At 51.0% G+C, this 7,118-nt stretch overlaps 1 pseudogene; it reads right to left on the reverse strand.

Annotated features, from left to right (window-relative positions):
* Window positions 1-7,118, reverse strand: part of LOC119318165 — a 96,402-nt pseudogene that overhangs the window by 41,586 nt on the left and 47,698 nt on the right.

Below are 7,118 nucleotides of genomic sequence, written 5' to 3' on the forward strand. Positions count from 1 at the left end.
AAATAAAACAAGGAAATGTAATGAAATAAGAAGATAAAAAAGGATCGTGTAATTAAACTAAAGAGTAAGAAGGAAAAGGAAAAAAAAACGAAGATATTCACATCATTTAAAAATGTTCAATTCATATTATAGAAAACTCAATATTTTTAAAAACCTTCATGTAATGAAAAAAAGGAAAAAAGGAAGAAAGAGAAAAAATTGATTAGAAAAAGATCAGAAAAAGATAAAAAAACAAAAGTAAAAATCATCGACAAAAACCAGGAAACCTATCTTGTTTCTCTCTGGCTTCTTTCTTTTTCTTCTTGCTCAGTCGATTTTTTTGCCATTGCATTTTCTTTCTGTGCCTGTGATTGCAGCTGGATGCTACAACTGTGCGACACCTCTTTGTTTTCTTTTAGGAACTTAAAACACATTTTAGTATTGATCCTCTTAAATAAGAAATATTATTAAAGCTGCATTAGTTTGCACTTCTTCTTACACAACACGGTATATTGCAAAAAAAAAATTACAAGCTATAATTATTTGTAATATCACTACTTACATGTGTATGATTGTTATATTATTACTTATTGTTTTGCATAGTCGCATTAATTCATGTATTTTCTTCATTTTCTATCTTCTTTCAGGGTAATACCAATTATTGTAATTCATTCTGTATCAGAACAGCTTAAAGAAAAGTCTATTATGTCATCATTGCATTTCTTTATATTTACTTTTCCCACCAATTTCTTAAGTTTCGGTTTCCATCATTTGTTTTATGTTTTCTTTATTCTTTCAGGGTAATAAAGATGCACTCAACTCATTCTACCTTAGAATAACTTCAAGCAAGAAACATCTATTCTCTTTTTTTTTGCTTTTCATACCATTCACCTAAGTTTTGTCAACATTTTTTTAAGTCTTCTTTATTATTTTAGTTAATACCAATGCCCTTAATTAATGTTACGTTAGAATGAACTCAAGCAACATCTTTTTTGTTTGTTTTAGTTTATGTCTTTGGTTTTTGCCTCATTTTCCTAACTTTTTGTCTATTTTTGGGCTATGTGTATGTCCTTCGTTATCATATTGTTCAAGTGTTTTGCAATGGCTTGTTTACATTTTAGGCCTTTATCAGCTAGTTGGCTTGATTTCTTTTAGTAATCTAAGCCCATCTATGGCGGGACAATTATTTATCGATGTAATATTTCATATTTTTCACATCATAGTTGGGTTGTTTCTGTTTTTGGCCTTTGAATATTAAAATGGAAGTTTGTATGCACTATGAAGAGGTGGGTTTTCTCCTCCTTTTTGGAAAGAATGCACTATGGAGCGGCCAATAGTAGAACATAGAGCGACGCAATTGTTATGTAGGCGGTGAGGCATGTGGGTGGTAGCGTACCCTATGGGCGTGTGGGCAGCAGTGGGGATCCAGGGAGAGGGAGGCTCGGTGCGGGATGTCAGCTAGGTTCTCCTAGAGGTGTGGGTGGGCGACCGATGCGGCGGACGGCAGCATGGGCTGCAGAAGCAAAAGAGGACAACAGGGGCGGAGCGGTGGTGGGGGAGGGCCGGGGGCGACTGGTGAGAGCTATGTGGGGTCGGCGGTGACGTATTTCGGCGATGGTAGTGAGTCAATGCAGAAGGGGTGGAGCGGAAATTCTGATCCAGGAAGTTGGTCTCCATCATTTGGTGTCTTAACATTCACAAAAAAACTCATGTGCTATCTTGTTTTACCAAATATGTGGTTTGCTAGATTTTTGGTATAAATATAGTTGATAGTTGAAAAAAGTTAGGGATAACAACATGGGTAGCAATTGTGTTGGATTTTTTAATGGCCGCAATACAATTTTTAGGGATAGGTAACCAGTAAGGGCTACCTATTGAATCAGTTGACTACTACCTATATTTTCCCAGTTAAGTTCATGTATGCTGACCTTATGAGCGCTACACGTGATGGAGGATCCGTGAGCCAAGGTCCCGGGTGGACCGAACCTGGGAACAAACTGGCATCAAGGACTCTATGTGCTCGTGTGGCACGAAAGAGAAGCGCGGCTGGGCAATCCCAATGTAGGACTGCCTGGCTGCCCCGGCCCGACTCTCGGATATATATGCCGAGCTAGGAAACCTATAGAAGGGGAGGGAAGTTGTAATAGTAGTTTTTGCTAGCAGGAGTAAACTATATACCATTTATTCCGTTCTTGTCCGTTTCAAGCCTGGTTTGGGGCACCATCCACATAGATTTCAATTTTCTCCCTCCTAGCATAGCGACTATGTTTAGGAACTAGTTGAGGGATGTACACGATAAGCTTTAGGCGCAAATACATATGTGTGTTTGTGCTACTGTGGGCGTTATGGGACTACAGTAATAATCTTATCTTTAATAGATCCAAACTTCCACAAAAAAATTGCGGGGCATATTTGAACTGGTGGATGGATTCATTTTTGCCAAGTGTCCACCGGTGAAGAGGATCTTACGATCAAACTGTACGACCCAGGCCGCATGATTATTTTCCCCGTACTACGTGAGGAGATTGAGACTTTGAGTATAACCGCCGGGAGATAATAGCATAGGATTTATTCAACTAGGTTGGATGGTGATCCGGTAATAGGCTATGTAATTTAGTTGGTACCTATGTTATTTCCCTTCGACAACTTTTATGTTAAGCCTCGTATAACCTTGAGTAAATTTGACACTTGCGTCAACAAAAAGTTGGTTGTGTATCATTTGATGGAGAGGCCAGGAAAAAATATATCAATTGGAGATGCTTTTACACCAAACCATGTTACGTGCATGCCATACACACATTATTTTTCATCAATTCATGCAGATACTAGAGATCAGATCGATATAGACGATTACTCACCGTCACCACCACATGGACAAACAAACCCAAACTGAACAGTGTACTAAGCATTGCGCAAACAGAGGGAACAGGCCAGGACCCAGGAGAGAGCCAAGCATGTACGCAATGCCAAAAGTTGCAGAATTAAAGAAGTACGATGTAAATCAAAAGCAGAGTGGTTTTAGGATTAAACAAGCACGATGTATACGCCTAGTCTCAGGACCTCATGGCCATCAACGTTCCTTTTTGACTTCCATCATCTGCTTCTTGTCGTCGGATTTGTACGTGTTGGCGTCACGCAACATCCGCTCGATCTCCTCCGCGCTCAGCCCACCCCTATCGCTGGTGATGGTGATGCTTTTCTTGTTTCTGGTCGTCCTGTCCTCCGCGGACACCTTCAGGATGCCGTTTGCTTCGACTTCGATGCTTTCAATTATCTTTGGCACGCACCTCGGCGCTGGAGGGATGCCAGTGAGCGTGAACTCGCCCAGAGGCCTGTTGTCTTTGGTCAGTGCCCCTTCACCCTCGTACACCTTGATGAGTATGTTCGTCTGGTTGTCAACATTGGTCGTGTAATTCCCGTCCATCTTCACGGGGATGGTGGTGTTCCTGGGTACCAGCACACTCATGATACCACCTACTACCTCCACCCCGAGCGAGAGAGGTGTGACGTCAAGCAGGAGCAAGTCCTGCACCTTCTGGTCGTATTCGCCGTTGAGGATGGCGGCCTGGATAGCAGCCCCGTAGGCGACGGCCTCGTCTGGATTGATTTTCTTGCAGAGCATCTTCCCGTCAAAGAAATCCTGCAGCATATGCTGCACCTTGGGGATCTTGGTGGAGCCGCCGACGAGCACAACGTCATGGATCTGTGACTTGTCCATCTTGGCGTCACCGAGGCACTTCTCCACATGCTCAATGCACTTGCGGAAGAGATCCATGTTGAGCTCCTCGAACCGGGCGCGAGTGATGGATTCATGGAGGCCATCATGGAGTGAGTCGATCTCGAACATGTCCTGCGCCGTGGAAGACAGCATCCTCTTGGCCCTCTCGCAGGCCGTCCTAAGCCGCATCAGCGCCCTCGGACTGCCACCGATATCACTCTTGTGTTTCTTCAAGAATTCCTGCACGAAGTGTTCCACCATTCTGTTGTTGAGGTCCTCCCCTCCAAGGTGGGTATCACCGGACGTGGCCTTGACCGTGAATGTGCCTTTGTCAATGTTTATGACAGAGATATCCAGAGTACCACCACCAAAATCAAATATATGAGCAGGAAGACGCCCTGTAACTAACATATTGTCCAGGGCCGGATATGAGGGCGGGCGGGCGTCCGTGCCTCCGGCCGCGACGGCGCCGTTCGCCGCGGGTGATCGCCGGCGCGTCCGCGGGCGCTTCTGGGCTCTCGCTGAGTCCGACGAGGAAGATGCGGACGACGATGGGGATGCATCCCCGGCGGAGTCGCCGCCCTCTCCGACGCCCTCCGATCTCATTTGTGAATTTTTTCATTCAGGGTATAGCGAGGATGAAGTGGCTACGACGATTGATCGGGTTCTGCCACCGGATGATCCGACGCGTATTGGTCTTCATGCGGGCGAGAAGAACGAGATGATCCGACGCGTAGTTCATCGGAAGACGGCGGCGTCGGCGCTCAGGCCGTGGAAAGGCCCCCTACCTAAGGTGAGTCTTCCGAATCTCATGTTATTCGATTTGATTAGGCCGGAGTCTTGGATCACTGTCAAGAAGAAGAAGAACGCGAGGCGGCGCGTTGTTGGTCCGGCAGCGGCGGCGCCCGTGACGGCCGCGGCGATGACCGGGATCTCGCCCGCGAGATCGCAGCGTTTGAAACAGCTGTTGGGTGGTGTTGGGCCGGTTCGGAGTGGACCGGGTCCGCGAGGTGTTGGGCCGGAGAAAGATGGATATGAGGCCCATGCTGGACCGGGCCACACTCCTACACCTATTGAGATCCCATGCACGTACGAGGGCGATTGTCTCTCTCTCGATCGTGTATCGCCGCCTCTCGGTCCTAGGGTTCGTAAGCTCGGGATGAGGGGCTTTCCTGCCTGTGGTGTTCGTCGGGCTAGGAGGATCCGGCCGCTGCTAGTCATGGCCGGCCGCGGGGCTGCGCCGCCGCCAGCCAAGAAGGTCTCATCCGGTCCAGTGGGACGTGGTGGGGCGGCTCCGCCGCCGGCGGCGGGTGCCGGACGTGGAGTCCTGGCGCCGCCTGGCCAGAGGCCGCCGGCGGGAGGGGGCGTGATTCAGGGCGACCCGGGGAGAGGTGCTGGCCCCTTGGGCGTGCGGCCTCCGGGGCAAGTGCCCTTCCAGCCGGCTGCTGGACGGGGCGGCCTAAGGCCCCCGGCGCAGGGCGCGACACCCCTTGCTCAGCCGGCTGCGGGTCGTGGAGGGCCTCGGCCTATTGCGTCGGGCGCGACCGGTGTGGTTCCGGCTGGCCGTGGTGGAGGGCCCCGGCCTACTGGGGGCGTGCCGACGCCGTCGGGCAATCAGCCTCGGGCCGCACCTCCGCCCCATTACGTTGCGAGGCCGGCGCAAAACCGGTCGGGTCCGACTCAGACAAGACAGCATTCTACCAATAGAGAGCCCAATGATCCGCCCCGAGGCAAGTGGGGGGAGGATGGGTATGATGCGTATGGTGAGGGACGGCATCGTGGTTCTTCGTCCACGGGAGGAGGTCGTGGCTATGCCTGGCAGAGTGATGGGTCTGCTGAGAGACCGTTTCTCGGCCCTCCAGGCGGATTTGTTGAGGGAGCCTCAGGCCCGGACTACCGTCAGAGAGGAGGCTATCGGGGCCATCGTGGTGGTCAGGGAGGGGGGCGTGGGAGGTTTCGCCGACCGCCTCCGCCTAAGGCAGTTGTTGATCACGCGGCATCAGCACTGGAGGCCGACCACGCGTCCACTGATCTTCCTTCCCAGGCGATGGAGGTGGTGCCTGCCTTGGCCAGTGTTGAGGTTCCTGAGACTGGGACTGTGGCCGAGGTTACTGACAAGTCGGATGCTGAGAGGGCGTCCAAGTATGCACGCAAGAAGGAAAAGATGCTTTGCTACCGTTGTGGGGAGAAGGGTCACTTTATTGCTGAGTGCGTGGTCGAGCTGTGTGAGTCGTGTGGCAAGCCGGCACATGCCTCGGGGGAGTGCCCATTTTTGCGTGACCAGGCTCTGTCACTGACTATGTATGGAGTCTACTGTGCTGAGCTTATGTTCTTTGAATCACTGGCTGCGCGAGAGATTCCGGAGGAGACCCCGAGCTTGACCACCGGGGTTGTGAAAGCTACCCAGGGCGAGGTGACTGAGGCTCAGATCGTGCGGAGGCTTCAGGAGCTGGCTCCGAGGGACTTTCGGTGGGAGCTGGTTGTTCTCGAGGAAAATGTTTTTAAGGTTGATTTCCCCACGGTGGATGACTTGCAGCGGTTGTTGAGCTTTGGTTTGTGTAGAGTTCCTGGCACTTCGTGCATTCTGGAGTTTCACGAGTGGAAGAAGGTGGAGCCTAAGGGAAAGCCGCTTACGCAAGTCTGGTTGCGGTTTGTAGCGGCCCCGTCTAAGCCTTTGCAGGATGTTCGAGTTGTGGCCAGTTTGGGTATGATGGTTGGGAACACGGAGAGAGTTGATATGGCTTTTACCCGGGCTCATGGGGTGGCCCGGCTTTTAGTCAGTGTTATGGATATTGAGTTCGTGCCTGATGTGGTCAACTGGACTTATAGGGGAGAGGTGTTCCCGCTCGAGATTGAGTTTGAGGACACTGATCTGTTTGCTGATGCGGTTAATGGGAATGATGTTGATATGCACGAGGGTGACGGCGGTGCGGGAGCCAATGGGGCACAGACTGATGAGTCCACACGAGAGTGGTCTAACGGCTCTCGCCCAGATGCACAGTTGCCCGGGGATGGGACCGGGGTTGAGCCGGCAGCATCGCCATCGGTGCCTATGACTTCGTTGCGGTTTGGGTCCTTTGAGCCAGCATCAACGCCTCCCAGACTTTGGAGTGACCGGGTAGACTCTGATGATATGTTTGAGCGCACGCTTCCTCTATTGGAGTTTGAGGGGGCTGGCGGTTCTGTGCCTGGACGCTTGGTGAGGGCCTCATCGGCGAGGACTGGGGGAGCCGGAGGTTGCTTCTCTTTCCCTTGCTCCTCCTGTGGTCGAGGCTCCGGTGCGGATTGCTGCGTCTGAGCTGGTGTTGGGGGGAGGGGGTTCGGGGCAGGAGGCCTTGACTTCTCCCCTCCATTTCCCGACGCCGGTGACGTCGGTCACATTGGGGTCGGCCAGCACCGGGGGAGGGAGCCCGAGGCAGGC

This window comes from Triticum dicoccoides, chromosome 6A, assembly GCF_002162155.2.
Source record: "Triticum dicoccoides isolate Atlit2015 ecotype Zavitan chromosome 6A, WEW_v2.0, whole genome shotgun sequence".
In the NCBI taxonomy this organism is placed as follows: domain Eukaryota; kingdom Viridiplantae; phylum Streptophyta; class Magnoliopsida; order Poales; family Poaceae; genus Triticum; species Triticum dicoccoides.